The 15002-nt window shown below is 41.3% G+C and overlaps 1 protein-coding gene and 1 pseudogene across 10 annotated transcripts in view; both read left to right on the forward strand.

Moving 5' to 3' along the window:
• PARD3 (par-3 family cell polarity regulator) overlaps positions 1–15002 on the forward strand; it is a 568914-nt gene that overhangs the window by 217841 nt on the left and 336071 nt on the right. The gene's annotated exons all lie outside the window — the stretch shown is intronic.
• LOC138091495 (large ribosomal subunit protein eL19-like) lies at positions 13975–14590 on the forward strand (annotated as a pseudogene).

Genomic DNA, 15002 nt, shown 5'->3' on the forward strand with positions numbered 1-15002 from the left:
GCCTTGTGCTAGCCGATCAGAGTCTAGGGTTGAGTTAGTAAGTCTTTGCTATCAAGGAGTTTATGTTCAGTGATCTTCCTCATTTTCAGGTATGAAAGGAAAGAAACCAACGATATGTAGAGATCTGTTCCATCATGCAATAATCAACTGCAGTTAGAGGCATAGTTAACACAAGATTTCAGATAAATAAGCTTCAATACTTATCTTGAAGAAATAAAGTGATGATTTTTCTATGAGTTAATTCACTCATCTCTTTTATTCTATAACGAACTGATGGAAGCTAAGAAAACTCTACAAGTATCATTGTCTTGTGATGTGAGAAAAAAAATGATAAATTTTTTTTTTCTCCCAAAGTTTACTTTTCCTCTTCTGATTAAAAAATATCAAGACATTTGGGCCTCCAGAAGTGCTGTGAACCCTGGGCATTGGATCTTCTCTGCCACAGTGGAGAAATCCAGAGGTTTTCAGGCCAACAGAGCCATTTTAAGGAGTGGCAAATGAGGAAGGTGATGATTTGACAGCAGACACTTCAAGCTGTTGTTCTGGGATCTCTTGGCATCTCTTCTGCATTCTTCAGTCATAGATAGGTATACTTTGATTTAATGATAACCAGATGCCGATAACCTGTTCTTTTTTTTTTAAAAACAAAACAGACTTTTGATAAGTTTGAGAGTCTATTGTACTTTACACTTTTAACATGAGTTTACTCTGCAGACACTCCTTTTTAGAACACGGTTTAGAGTATTCATGGTTCAGAAAAAGTAAGGCAAAACCACGTCAACCGCGATCAGTGGCCTTGCTCGGCCTCGGTTCCTTCATCTCAGGGTACCTGGGCTAGAACCGTGAAGAGTAAATGAGATGGTTGAACTCTTGATAGTGTCTGACACATGATGAACACTAGAGTAACGGGAAATTGTAGAGAGAGGATGGTGATAATGACATCTCTTGAGTGCAGACCCAGTTCTGGATGTTCTAAAGGTTTGAGGAGTTACAGAGCCCACGTATAGAGGATGTGTCTTCCTGGATAGAACATATTGCCTTTCTTGGTGGGGTGGGGTGGAGTACTCGCATGTGGAGTGAAATTGGAACTGTGTTCTCCTAACCTCACAGTTCTGTGATAGATACTTAGCTTCCTCTGTTTTTAATGTTCACAAATCCAGATTTAGAGAGACTTACTGTGCTCAGGGGCACAATTTTTGGAGCAGATCATTGAGACCAAGTCTTATTTTTCTCACTCTATGATGTTTTTTTCTTAAAAAAAAAAAAAAAAAAATTCTAAAGGCTGTTTATAGGGCCAGACATTCTGAGGGTAGTCTAGCCCTAGAGTGCCGGCAGCATTCCTTTTCACCCCAGAATACTGATTTAGTATTTCCTTTGGAAGAGCCAGACTAAAGATGCAAGATACCTTGGCAGTGGCATTTGCCCCAGTGATGGAAAAAGTCCTAGAAATAAAATTGCTCTAGAAGTTCTGAGAAACAAAGTATCTGATTAGATTGACTTTTAACATTTTAACTTTTATAGTGAATTTTTACCATTTCTGGCAAAATGGTGCTCTGTAACTAGTTGGTAAGATTTTATGAGCTCCCTGCTTTTAGAACTTACAGAGACATCAACAATTGCTATACAAGCTTGTGTTATGAAGTTAGCCCCCCTGCCTCTTTCTTGAGCTCTAAATGTTTTTTCTTACTCAAGAATATACAGATTGGTTTTCTCTTGCTAGGAGATCTAAGATCTTTGGTTTAGAGATCTAGCCTCTTAACTGGTATTAGAATACTATTTTCCAGATTTAATTTAAATATGTATTGAAAATAGAAATAATATTCCTATTGTATTTCCTTTTAACTTGTGAAGTGGAGCATGGCATACAAATGGCATTCTCAGTATTTCAAATAATTACCTTCTTACTGTGCAAGTTCTATTCAGCCTATAAAACTCATCCAGTTTTGTTGTAGATGCAATCTGATTATTACATGTTGACAAGGTCATATATCTATTAATTGGATTGGAGATGGGATACAAAATTGCTGTAATTATTGTAATTTTCTAGCTAATTGCAGGGTTCGTGGTGAATATTTTACTTCTGCAAAATGGAAAACAGTATTCCATCAGAAGTTGTTCTATGGGGTTTCAGACATTTTGTTTCATATCTTTGGTGCTTTTTGCCCACAAAGTACCTCTTTTGTATCTATTTTTTGTGTATCAGTCCGCCTTTGGATGTCAGAGTGCTCATTGGCAGGCATCAGTGGAAGCAGCAAAGGCAGAGAGCCTGGAGCACTCACTGCCTCTTTGTTCTGGTTGCCACGGTACCTCTATTGTTTATTTATAAATTCGAGCACTCTCCTTTCAGACTTAAAATCAAGGTTGAATGGGTCATATCCAATTGGAAGAGGGCTCCTCCGCTCTGCTCTGTTGTCACCTGTGCACTCAGAAATACTCCCCAAAATGAACAGTCCTCACTCCATTCACATTGTTTATGTTCTTTTTTGGCATGAATAATTAAATGAATTATTGGTCAGCCCATTCCGCACTGTAATATATGGCTTATTTTGCATATCATCTCTTTTTTGTGTGTTTTTTGCTTCATTTAAACTAACCAGCTTTTAAGAGCTGGAAGCTGAATTGACATTTTAAAAATAATGGTGTGTACACAAGGTGAGTGTGTTTGGAGAGTTCCTGGTGGGTGGGGGCCGGGTTACCGAAGGGGGTGTTGGAAGCTCACTACCTAGGATGGTGCAAGCAGGCTGATGTTTATTCCCCTGCTGGAGTATAAACTGGAGGCGCAGGTGAAAATTGCCAGGCCTAATGAGCAATTTGGCAGATAAGACGGGCTGTCAGGCGACAGCAGTTCAGCAGCAGGCGTAGTCTGCAGACCAAGATGCTTGTTCCAGAGACAGCATTTCAATACCATAAAGAAAGCTTTTTCGGTTGGTATCTGGTGTGGCAAATATGTTTATTTCATCCGTCGATTTTCCAGTGAAGTAACCAGACATCAACATATGGCGATTTTGGTTGCAAAATTATTGTTAAACTTGCCTTTTCATACGGTTCATCCATTTAAAAAAGAAAAAAAGGCCAATGTATGTTTCCCCCACACCAGCACACAAGAAATGTTAGGTTTTAAAATGGTGATAAAATGTAAGCCATCCTTGCTTCCTTGGGCTGAAGCATTTTGTCTGTGGTCTTTAAGTTGGAACTTAACACTCTACCAAGAAACAGTGTAGTCTTTTCAGCAAACTGTGTCATTTATATCTGCTTCTTTAACCCAAGAATCCTTTCCTTCCATGCAGCACATGAAAGTCTAGGCCTATGGATGGCTTCTCCCTACAAAGGCTCTCAGTGTATTGTAAAAGGGATGCTGGGACAGGTTTCCGTATCTTTGGAGTGCAGGGGCAGTCCCTTGGGAAACCACCAGGTCCCTCTCCCCTACTTTACCATCAGGCATCTGAGGCTCAGCAGAGTGAACTAACACAGGCTGTACTGACAGTGGAGTTATTGCTGAAAATGCATGGATACTTACTGTACACCAAGGTCCCTTTGTGACATTTCAAGATATGAGACTTGGAGTCAGAGCACTGTTGCTCTTCCTGTCTGACACCAGTATTTCCCAATATCTTTCAGCAGAATAAACAGTTGTTTACTACACTGTTTAATTGCATTTCTGTGAAGTACTTAATTAAAAAAAAAACCCTCCACGCATCACATGTGTACAATATTTTACCCTTAATGATGACTGTGGACCATGGGGAGGAGGAGTATATTTTAGAACCTCTCTGCCTCGGGTGGTCAGCTGGACTTTGGACTGTAGTTAGCAGGCGATCCTTGGTCAGTGAAAAGGTTTCCTGCAGGGGTCACAGCACCGCCTGTGTGTGTTCTGCAAACTCTAACCTTAGAGAGCTGGACACTGCTGCATGGAGCTCTCTGTGTCTGTCGCACCTGCTGAAATCTAGGGAAGAGCAGTTTTACAGATTTCCCACCTCTCCCTACCCCCAAGCCCAAGATTTCCCCATGGTCCAATCACCTCTGTATTCTTCACTTCTTTTCGTCCTTGGCTAGTATATTTTATTTGACCCTAAAGTCTTGCCTTGTACTCTTGTCTTTGTATGGCAATATACCTTATGTGCCCAATGTTTATCTGTTTATCGTGTACAGAAACAGTTACTGACACTTGAAAATTGGTAAAAGTGATATAGCTATGAATACGTTAAGAAAGTACAATTTAAATCGAAGCAAGAAAGCCCATTTTCACATCACAATAAGAAGTGCATTACAGAGAGAAAATAATTGTATGAAAATGTTTGAGCAGACACAATTGGATTGTAAACAAGCTTTCTTTTTCATTTTCATCCTCCATTCTAACCAGGTATCTAGATTCTTTTTTCTGTTAGCGGATGTCACAGGGAGACCCATATGTGGATTATTTTGTCAGCGTGGAAGCCTGGCAGATAACATCTTTTCTTCTCTTCTTGTTGCACTTGATATAGACCTCTTGTATAGCTCTTCTTGAAACGGTGTTCGCTTATTTATTCTTTCCTTGCTTTTAATGTCAGACACGGCCTTGTGTTCCTCATCCTGTTTGCTCCTGTCTGCAGCTAGAGACCGACTTCATCTCTCAGAATCCTTGTGTGAGTCCCAAATGGGGAGGGACCCAGAGGCAGGGTGATTTTTAAAGGCACCCCTGAGGTCGTCACCCCTTCTGCCTTTTCCCTGGAATGGAAAGCTAGTGATCTCTGTGGTGGCCACGTTTTGAAGAAAAACTAACATGTCTAAATCACTGTATGAATTCATTAAATTATTTTGCATTTACAAATTTCATTTATATTGATGTTTAATTTAATTATTATTTAACACTTCATTGCCTACATTTCAGCAAATTATCTTTCTCCTTAACAAAGAGCCTGGGCACTGTAGTATGTGGGCATAGTGGCATGAGTGCTTGTGGCCCCAGACACACATGAGAGAGGACAGTGAGATCATATCTATCCAGCACTTTCTGTGGCTTAGAGCTGATGCTTCTGTTACGTAGTTCCCTCCTGTTGGCATTTGACAGGATTTAAATGAGTCCAGAATTTTCATAACAGCAAAAAGGGGACTGTGCATCTGTTTACCAAACCCTCCTGTTTCCCTCTCTTGGTCTCAAAAATGATCCAGACCATGGACCTGGCTTATTTTCAGATACTGTCACCCTGCTTGTTCCTCAGTGGAATGCCTTTCCATTTGTGTTCTCTCTAAAATTTGTAGAAAGCTTTCTATCTCTGCATTTTTCTACATCACCCTATGTTTTCTGTCTGTTCTGAAGATTAAGCAATCTCGATATGTTCTTTTTCAGCTCTTTCTTACAGGGTCAAGGGTAAATACAGCAATGACAGCTTGTTGCCTGGGCTGCGGTTCTGTTTCGACAGTATTATATAAGTTTTCTTGTCTTTATAGGGGTACCGTAGTAATAAGTGTATGGTTAGGATTGGCCAAAATGTTCATTGGGTTTTTCCATACAATCTTTTAGAAAAACTCGAATGAACTTTTTGGGCCCATCCAATACGTACACACACATATATAGCTGATACTTAGTGAGGTTATATGAGGAAGGAGAATAGGAGTAGCATGTACCTTCAGGAAAATAATCATTTTTGTAGAGATAATTCATGTGTTCAAAGATGGAAGATTGCAGCTGGATCCATCTAGGGCTAATCGTAATATGGAAAGAGCAGGAGCCAAAGGGCATTTCAGACTACTGCTAGATTAGTCAACCCATCATCACATTTAATTAAAATGTCAATTTGTGCCATAGCTGATCTACTGGTTAATTTGTTATTTAGATCAGCTTGAGAAGTATTTATTTCAAATACAGAATTTGTGTTAATGCATTGGAAAAGAATATTCTCTTGCTTGGCAGAGATGTTACAGCCTAAAGATTTATGATTTAGAACAACAAAAATCAGCTGGTGATCAGTTTGCATAAGTAGTATAGGGTTACCTACTAATGCTGGATAATAACTGTTCGTTTTATAACCAGAGTCAGGAAGTTGGGAGTGGGAGGCAGAAGCAAGGTCAATGATGAGTCACTGGGACGTCCCTGGTGGTCCAGCGGTTAGGAGTCCGTGCTTCCACTGCTGAAGGCACAGGTTCAATCCCTGGTTAAGGAACTAAGATCTGCATGGCTTCTAGGATGATTACATAAATTAATGGAACTTGTGAGTACTAGATGTAATTTTCATTCTTGAACCTCCATATCACCTCATGTCCAGTTCACATTCTTGAGCTCTCCTAGGAGTTTCTAATAATTCTGCTTTGAACAGAGGTGTTGAAGTGACTGAAGACCACTTCTAATAACCCTTCATGGGCTCATTCATCTAAAGACCTTTTATTTTATGTTACCGCATCTTCTTCGTTTCCTTGTGAAGAAGCGGATTGTTAGGCATTTACTAAATTTTTTTAAAAGAAAGAAACGCTTTCTAAAACCCAGTGCTCCTTCCTGTTTCTGGGTTTCCTGATATGCTGCTTTATTTTGTAACTGTTTATGTTCCTCTCTGGCAGTTCAGTTGCTACATAATGAAATGTGATAAAAGACTCTTTATAACTTTGAACATAAAATTTCAACTGATCCAAGTTCAAATGCGTATTTGATCTCTTAATTTTATTTACAAGGGCTAACATTCCTTTAATAGGATTTTTTTTTTACACTGAAGAAATGTTTGATAACATTTGCAACTGAACACAATTATATATATATTTCAATATTCCTACATTCTCAAAGACTGTGAATTTATATGAAAACTTTGCAAACAGTCATGTGTGGGGCTTCCCTGGTAGCTCAGTTGGTAAAGAATCTGCCTGCAACACATGAGACTTGGGTTTGATTCCTGAGTGGGGAAGATCCCCCGGAGAGGGGAATGGCAACTCACTTCAGTATTCTTGCCTGGAGAATTCCTTGGACAGGGGAGCCTGGCAGGCTACAGCCCAGGGGTTGCAAAGAGTCAGACACGACTGAGTGACTAACACTTTCAGTTTTCTTCATTTATATCCTCAATTGGATATGCTTGACGCAATCCTCTATTAGTGTAGAAAATTGAGACCCTTAATTAGAAAAAATATCTACTGAAAACGCATCTAAAATGACCACTCTCTGTTTGGTGGTTACATCATCCATCTTTGTTCTCTTCCTTTATTATCAAGACGTACTGAACCGCTGCATTCGTGTTACATCTTACTATAAGACTCAATTGTTTCAGAGAAGTCTGGTTTAGCTATAGGTGGTTGTGGTCACCTTACCAATTTTAAAGACAGAGTATATACTTAGGGGCAAAAACATTTTGAGCTACGAATAGAGTAACTGCTAGTGGCACAGTTTTATTCTCTGGAGCTTGGCTATTGTAGACCTTGATTCCCATTTACTTATTTACAGCAAATGATGCTTCACTCTCATGGGTAACACAAATGTTGGTGTGTGGAATCTACCTTCATATGCAAGGGTCAGTGCTGTCAAGACAGTGGTGTACTACACATGTCTGGAGAAGGTGTGTGTGTATGTGTGTGATTTGCAGTGATTCTTTGTCTTTGTTTTTGTATTTTCACAAGTACTGCCCTTTTGGGCTGACAGAAAACTGAATTTTAATATGGGCTTTTAAACTTCAAATGTCCATAGCAATATTAAAGAATATTACATAATGTGAAGATATTTCTCATAAAACTAATGGGACAGTTTTTTTTTCTTCTGTATGATGAATATGTTACATTTCTAAATAAATGAAATGTCTGTCTAGATTTTTTTCTTCATTTACTCTCATAAACTCTGCCCTTGAAATAAGTACACATCAGACTTTTGGGGAAGTTATTGATCAGATGAAGCTAATAAACAGTGAAGACTCTCTATCTACTTGTGACTGGTTTTTATAATTTGCTTTCAATTTCTATGGGTTCTAAGCTTTAATGCTTTTATGCTACTCATATTTGAAAGTTTTGATTTTTTTCCCTGTCTGCTCGTCTGCTAACTGTATTGGTAACTATTACATTTTTGAGCATTTTCTCATAATAAACTTTAAGACATCAAAGTAATGTAAGAATATTTTTCACTTCTCTACCATTACTTACTGTCTGGCACTCCACTGCTGCTTGAAAAGGTCTACTAGGTGTGTGATGGGAAAATGCAGCTGCTTTATATCTGGACATTGATTTTGGTCAAATGTGCTTCATCTTTCAGAAAAATGGGAGAAATTAGGCTACAGTAGCGCTTGTTCCTTACCTTTTCAAAATCAAGGCACAGCTGAGTAAATGGGGTTCAGGGGCCACACCTGGACCCGCTGATCATGTTGTTAAACTTCTTGCTGCTTCTTAGCCCTGTACTTTGTGAGAAGCACCATTTTAAGAGGCTCGACTTGGCAAATCTTTTCAGGGAAACCGAGCCTCTTCTGAACAAATGCATAACGTCTGCACAGTCTGTTTGGAGGAGATACATTCAATTGTAGTACACAAAATATTAAAGAAACTGTCATGATGAATATGCAACTTTGCATAGATTTTTTAAAAATTTAATCCTAATTGAGAAAAAAAGACTATTACTCAGTATCATTACATTGCTTATTTTCACTTGTCTTTATAATTTTCAGTATTGCAAGGTCACTTGTCTTCTGTTCAGTTTTTCATCATAGAAAATTTCAAGCACATACATGATTAAAGAGAATAGTGTAAGGAAATGCCATGCCCCACTCTCAGTTCTAACAATTATCTGTTGGTGGCCAGTCTTGTTTCATCTGTACTCCCCCAAATAGCGTTATTTCAAAGTAAGTTCTAGATCTTATATAATTTCTTGTGAAAATATTTCAGTAGTTTATTTCTAAAAAGTAAAACTTTAAATATATAACCTTATATAATACTTTCTTAATGCTATGTAATGTGATATTAGTATTAAAATTACTCTATTTTGTAAATGTAGTTTTTCTATTTGGCTTGTTTAAATCAGCATCTTGGGAAAATCCACACAATACATCTGATTGATGTTTCTTTTGGTCTGTGAGTTCCTCTTTCTGTGTGTGTCTGCATGTTTCTATACATGGGGATGAGTATATGTACACACACACACACACATGCACACACACTGCAATTTATTCCTTGGACAGTTTTTCCTGTGGTTTTCCTCTGCCAAATCCATCATTAGAAAAGACCCTGGTGCTGGGAAAGATTGAAGGCGGGAGGAGAAGGGGACGACAGAGGATGAGATGGTTGGATGCCATCACGGACTCAATGCACATGAGTTTGACCAAGCTCTGGAAGATGGTGATGGACAGGGAAGCCTGCTGTGCTGCAGTCTATGGGGTTGCAAAGAGTCAGACCCAGCTGAGTGACTGAACAACAGTGAATGGCAACATCCCTGGGGCATCTGCTCTATCCTCATGGACCCTGTGCTTCTTGTAACCTGGTAGTTATTAGGTGTCTTGATTTGTTTCTGGTTTGATTCTCTGACAACAGTGTCTCTGGGTGCTATTGTGTGGTTCACTCAGGAGACACATACAGCCTGGTTGTTGGTTCTCATTTTGTGATATTAACAGCATTGGTAATTTTTGCTTAGATCCATTATTATTATTTTTTTTTAATGTTTGCAGCATGTTGATATTCCAGTTCTTTCACTTATTGGCCACATTATTTCTATAAAGTTAATCTTTTTGTCAACTGGTTTGTTACTCTGAGATACCCTATGTCCAAGAAGAACAGACCAAATACCTAATTCTGTCTCTGTATTAGTTTCCACAATAACATGTTTTTTTTTTTGGTTGGCATTCTCCTGGTTTCATTTTTTCCTGTTTCCCTCTTTACAAAAGCCACAAGAGCTCATAAACTCTAGTGTAGTTCTTGTTTGTGTCTGCTCTGTTATTGTCCAGATCATCCATATTTGTAGTGATGGCTCTCTAAACTGGGTCCTGAGAGCCCTTCATGACCCCATCCTCACTTTCTGCCATGAAATGTGTTCCATGCTCATCTTAGATATTTTCTGCCCTACATCTGCAGTCAGTCACTTCCTGAAGCAGCCTTGTCCTTTTAATAGGGAAAGGTATTCAGAGACTGCTGTGTGGGTACATTGGTTTTAGTTTGCTAAGCCTAAAAGTGACTTAAAATTAAGAGCATCCTGGTCTAGTTTCAGTTTTCAAAGTGGTGCCTCAAAGTGTCTGATGATTTGATTATTTGAGAGTGAGTCTTTCCAGTCATACTAGTCAGCGTAGGTTGTTCATGGCAATTCCAGGTTTCCTTTATTTGGGTGGTGAAGTTTTATGGTAACTGTAAGAATGGGATTGTGAGTTTCCTGGTGGTCCAGTGGTTAGGACTGGATGCTTTCACTGCCAGGACCCAGGTTCAGTCCCTGATTGGGGAACTGAGATCCTGCAAGCTGTGAGGTGCAACTAGGGGGGAAAAAAAAGGGCTCTGTCATGTTTCCCTGGGCACTGTGACCGCGAGTGTGATGAGGTCGTCCTTGGCAGGTGTCAGAAGCGTTGGTGGACATTCTGCTTGGCTGTCAGTAGATGCCAGAACACAGAGCTGCCAGCATGCTGGTATTTGCAGGGAGTCCCTCAAAAGGAATCCAGGGTGTTTGTATCATGATCAGCAACCAGTGTTTTCATTTTTTTTGTTGTTATTGTTCAAGTTGTGAAGAAGAAACGGCCTCTCAGTTAGCGAATTTGACGCTATCTGTGCCCCTGGTGAAAGTAAGTGGCCAGAGGATGGCTCCAGATCCCTGTGCCATCTCTGGTGGGCACTCTAGGGGAGTATGGCCTTGGCCAGGGATGCTGGAGTTTGGAGAGGCCTGTTGTATCTGTCACCGAGGGTGGTACTATCCCCAGCTCTCACAGCCTCACCAGGTTCTGTGACTTCACGACCTGCCTTTGAACTTCCAAGGATGGTGCTGCTGGTGGTCTCTGCAGTGGGGTCATGACTGGGAATGTAGGGAAACAGAATATTAGAACTTATCGTTAGTTTATTTTTTACTTTATTGTATTCAAGAATTTACCATTTCTTGTATGTGGTTAATAGTGCCTCTCTTAGTTGAGCATGCATTTAAATAATAAACAAAGACCTGCATGCTCAAGATTTTGCTGTTAGTGCTCTATTGTCAGGAAAGCAGAGCTCCTGGGCCTGTCTATGGCTGTTCTCTCCTTGTCCTCTGTGGGGCAGCCCTGCAGTCCATTCTGCAATAGCAGGAGTGATTGTTGTAACCCCCACATCTCATCCATTCACCCCATTGCTTCAAAACCTTCCATGGCTTCCCGATATTGTAAAATACAGTTAACATCAGTAACATCTGCTGCTGCTGCTAAGTTGCTTCAGTCGTGTCCAACTCTGTGTGACCCCATAGACGGCAGCCCACCAGGCTCCCCTGTCCCTGGGATTCTCCAGGCAAGAACACTGGAGTGGGTTGCCATTTCCTTCTCCAATGCATGAAAGTGAAAAGTGAAAGTGAGGTCGCTCAGTCGTGCCCAACTCTTAGCAACCCCATGGACTGCAGCCTACCAGGCTCCTTCGTCCATGGGATTTTCCAGGCAAGAGTACTGGAGTGGGTTGCCATTGCCTTCTCCAATGCATGAAAGTGAAAAAGTGAAAGTGAAGTCGCTCAGTCGTGTCTGACCCCCAGTGACCCTTGTAGGCTCCTCCATCCATGGGATTTTCCAGGCAAGAGTACTGGAGTGGGTTGCCATTGCCTTCTCCCATTAGTAACATCACTTCATGGTAAACAGATGGAGAAACAGTGGAAACAGTGGCTGACTTTGTTTTTCTGGGCTCCAAAATCACTGCAGATGGTGACTGCAGCCATGAAATTAAAAGATGCTTACTCCTTGGAAGGAAAGTTATGACCAACCTAGACAGCATATTAAAAAGCAGAGATATTACTTTGTCAGCAAAAGTCCATCTAGTCATGGCTATGGTTTTTCCAGTGGTCATGCATGGATGTGAGGGTTGGACTATAAAGAAAGCTAAGTGCCGAACAATTGATGCTTTTGAACCGTGGTGTTGGAGAAGACTCTTGCGAGTCCCTTGGATTGCAAGGAGATCCAACCAGTCCATCCTAAAAGAGATCAATCCTGGGTGTTCATTGGAAAGACTGATGTTGAAGCTGAAACCCCAGTACTTTGGCCACCTGATGCGAAGAGCTGACTCATTGGAAAAGACCCTGATGCTGGGAAAGATTGAAGGTAGGAGGAGAAGGGGGCAACAGAGGATGAGATGGTTGGATGGCATCACTGACTCAATGGACATGGGTTTGGGTGGAGTCTGGGAGTTGGTGATGGACAGGGAGGCCTGGTGTGCTGCGGTTCGTGGGGTGGCAGTGAGTCGGACACAACTAAACTGAACTGAACTGAGCATCAGTAAGTTTTGGTAGAGTTTGCAAGAACTGTCTTGTGTCTATCTTGTTTACCCTGTAACAGGTTCCCTTGCTTGAGTTTCATGGATGGGTCTCAGGCTTTCAGGGCCCCAAGCTCCCTGCTTCCCCACAAGTGTGGTGAAGCTGTTTCTCTGTCCTCACTGCTCACCTGCCTCACCTCGGCTTATCTCTCGGGACTCTGCTCGAAGTCACAGTTTCTCCCATGGCCTTTCCTGATCGCACAGACTCGCAGTGCAGTCCTGTGGTGTCTTGTGCTTTTCTTGATTCTAGGAGAAGAGGATTGTCTGGTTCTGCAGATCTACTGGTGTGCTGGTAACCTTTTCACAGCTGTGTCTTTGAAAACCGAAGAAGACCTGGCTTGTGGCATTTGCCCATTTCCTTGGTGTAAACATTCTCACTGGCCAGTTTTATGTTCCCAGGGCCATGTCTCTGAGCACAGCATTGGTGAGAAATGCACTACTATACAGTGTTTCCATCATACAGATGCATCAGTGTACCACAAGCGTTCATAATAACAACTTGTTGTAAAGGACTTGGAAAGTGATGTGTTTTGAAGTGAAAGTGGAAGTCACTCAGTCGTTATCCGACTCTTTGCAACCCCATGGACTATACAGTCCATGGATTTCTCCAGGCCAGAATACTAGAGTGGGTAGCCTTTCCCTTCCCCAGGGATCCAACCCAGGTCTCCCACATTGCAGATGGAATCTTTACCAGCTGAGCCACCAGGAAAGCCCCAAAATATTGGAGTCTTTTAATATAATCAATTTAATTATGCATGCACGTGTGGGTGCTAAGTTGCTTTAGTTGTGTCTGACTCTTTGTGACCCTCTGGATCAACAACAATTACTGCAAAGGTTTAAAAGAAGAAGGATGTTGGCAATTGGAGTATCCTTCTACTGGAAAACAAATACAGGGTACTGCAAATTGTTCTCAGTTGGGAAATACAGATAGGCGATTGGAAGTTTGGTGTCTTCAACTTTATGCAGGATTCTAAAACCTAGTCTCTTATGGGCATTTTTTTTTTTTTTTTTGGTCTCTAAATATTAGGATTATGGAAGAAAATGCAAGCTTTGGACAAGCCAAAAACAAATTCATAAAAATTTTGACATGATCATGATACAGAATAGATGCTAACCTCAGGTAAGTCGGAGCATCAGGGCTAGATGAGGATTCCTCTGTGATTGCATATGCACGCATACTTAGTCATTCAGTCGTGTCCAACTCTTTGCAGTGCTATGGACTGTAGCCCACCAGGCTCCTCTGTCCATGGGATTCTCCAGGCAAGAATACTGGAGTGGGTTGCCGTGTCCTTCTCCAGGGGATCATTCCCAACTGAGGGATCAAACCCATGTCTCTTAGGTCTCCTGCATTGGCAGGTGGGTTCTTTACCAGTAGCCCCGCCTGGGAAGCCCCTATTTAATTATAAGTTTATATCATTTGAATTTGAATCTTAGTTCTGTTCAATGACCACCTCTCAAAAATTTCTTAAATGTTTATTTTTTTCTCATAAGATGATTTGAACCAACTCTAGACATCCCCTGTGGAAGCACAGACAAGTCACACATTTTGGTTTTGATTAAAAACAGTGGGATAGCTTCTTTCCTTTCGCCGCTGCGGCCGCGGCCATGAATATGCTCAGGCTTCAGAAGAGGCTTGCCTCCAGTGTCCTTCGCTGTGGCAAGAAGAAGGTCTGGTTGGACCCCAATGAGACCAATGAAATCGCCAATGCCAACTCCCGCCAGCAGATCCGGAAGCTGATCAAAGATGGGCTGATCATCCGGAAGCCTGTGACTGTCCATTCCCGGGCTCGATGCCGGAAAAACACCTTGGCTCGCCGGAAGGGCAGGCATATGGGTATAGGTAAGCGAAAGGGTACCGCCAATGCTCGAATGCCCGAGAAGGTAACGTGGATGAGGAGGATGAGAATTCTGCGCCGGCTGCTCAGACGATACCGTGAATCTAAGAAGATTGACCACCACATGTATCACAGCCTGTACCTGAAGGTGAAGGGTAATGTGTTCAAAAACAAGCGGATTCTCATGGAACATATCCACAAGCTGAAGGCAGACAAGGCTCGCAAGAAGCTTCTGGCGGACCAGGCTGAGGCCCGCAGGTCTAAGACCAAGGAAGCGCGCAAGCGCCGTGAAAAGCGGCTCCAGGCCAAGAAGGAGGAAATCATCAAGACTGTCCAAGGAGGAAGAGACCAAGAAATAAAGTTCTCCCCCTCTTCTCTGTACATAGTGGCCTCGGCAATTGCATAGATCACTCATTCAATAAAAGACAAGCCTTTATCTGCCTAAAAATAAAAAAAATAAAAAAAAAATAAAAACAGTGGGATAAGGCAAGTATGATAGGTATTTACTGCAGATAGTTCTAATTGTGAGGGGCCTGGAGCAATTTTGGACAAGTCTGTGGAGGAGGAAGAGAGAGTGTTTCAGGTAGATCGATATATAGATTAGCAACATTTGGACACTGCACTGGTTCCGGGGAAAGAAGGGAAAGAGAATGTTCCGATTTTTGGCTATGTTTGTACTAAAAATGTGCATAATCTCCTTCTCCCATGAATGTTTATTTTCCTGTCATCCTTGGCATTTATTTTCATACCGTATTTTTGAACCCTGTGTGATGATTATCCATTCTT

This window comes from Capricornis sumatraensis, chromosome 15 (assembly GCF_032405125.1).
Source record: "Capricornis sumatraensis isolate serow.1 chromosome 15, serow.2, whole genome shotgun sequence".
In the NCBI taxonomy this organism is placed as follows: Eukaryota; Metazoa; Chordata; class Mammalia; order Artiodactyla; family Bovidae; genus Capricornis; species Capricornis sumatraensis.